Raw genomic sequence first — 1565 nt, 5'->3', positions numbered from 1 at the left:
AGTGGCCCCCTGCCATACCTTTAGGTATTTTTAGCTCCAGCACAACATAGCTGCTTCCAAGATGACCTTAGGGAACGGTCTGCCACAAATCACTCCCTGTGCTGCGATAGGACAAAAGCCCACTCCCAAGACAGAATTAATTTGCTAGAATGTATTGTACTCTTGTACTGCTTGACTTGTTTGATCCCCTTTCAGGGAATCTCTCCTTCCACCTGCATGTGAGGGGAGGGGAAAAAAAAAGTAGGAGGCACAGGTAGGTTCAGAACCTGCCTGTGACTGGGATATCCCAGGATCTGCAAGGTTTGTTTCTCTCCTCCCAGAAAGAAATTAATTCTTGGCTCCTCTTGATATAGAGCATCTCTATAAAAATTTCCTTTTGTAATTCTTCCCCTTGACATAGAAATTTCACCAATCCAGAAGAAAGAGTCTAAAGTATTATATTAATGATGGTACAAGTCCTGCTGCTACTAGACATTGGAGTTTATTTATTTTTCAATATTATGCCATGTAGTAGACATTCCTCCTCTTTTCTCTTTCCTTTACCCGCAGGAATTAAGGATATTCATTTGATTTGAAAGAGATCAAGTTCCCCACTTAAGGGTATGATGTCTGGGCACTGGGACCGTACATAAGGTTCATAAAACTACATTCAATTCCAACAGCAACACCACAGTAATCCATTGAACAGAGGCAAAAAAGTGGAACCTCGGTCTGAAAAGGTTGTGCAAGTCACAGAAGTAGAGGAATCTTTCACACACAAGCATCACCTCTCATCTAAAAATGTTAAAAATCTACATGGAAGCAAAACTAAAGTAGCAGCCCAACAACCACTGGAAGCCCATTGCTAAGGAATTAAACTACATCTTACCAGAAGTATAGAGTTAGTTTATCGTGCTAAAGAGAAAGAGATACAGGAGAGCGAACTGGGGTTCATCCCACACAAGGAAATAAACTGTTCTGGTCCCAAGAGATCTCCCTTTTCCAGGTTAACATAACATTGAAATTCTGTACTAACATGGAAAGCAGAACATGGATACAAAAGAAGAAACCACCACCTAAACAGTTTTCTACTGCATTCAATTTTATCATACAAGAAATTGGTACATAATTAATGAGCAATACTAGTCAAAGCTGAGCATTTTTCTGCTGCCCTTTCAAATACTAAAGAGAAGAGGGCTAAAGAACATTGTAAGATCCTCCACGTTCAGTTTACTGATGAAGTGATTACACCATCACAGCAACTGCTCCCACAGTCAGTTGCTGCACAATACAAGTAGATATTCAAATTACCCCATACTTTGCACTAAGCCAGAGAGAAATGGCCCAAACTGTGCCTATGCTCTCCCTACCCAAAGACACTGGAGAGCAGTACAGTGAAGCAGGCTGAAGGCAAGAGAAAAGGTGAGGAAAGGCCACCAAATCACCAGTGAGATGGCTGGACCCCGCCAGCAGCTTTGGTGAGCTGCTCTTCATATTCAGAGCTGTGCCCTTGCCTCCAACCTGGGTGAATGGCTGAAGGTGGAACCAAGTGTGATTGCAGAGACAGCGTGCTTAAAGTTTCAAAA

Source organism: Buceros rhinoceros, unplaced genomic scaffold (assembly GCF_000710305.1).
Source record: "Buceros rhinoceros silvestris isolate BGI_N320 unplaced genomic scaffold, ASM71030v1 scaffold531, whole genome shotgun sequence".
NCBI classification, from domain to species: domain Eukaryota; kingdom Metazoa; phylum Chordata; class Aves; order Bucerotiformes; family Bucerotidae; genus Buceros; species Buceros rhinoceros.
This window is presented reverse-complemented; position numbering follows the sequence as displayed.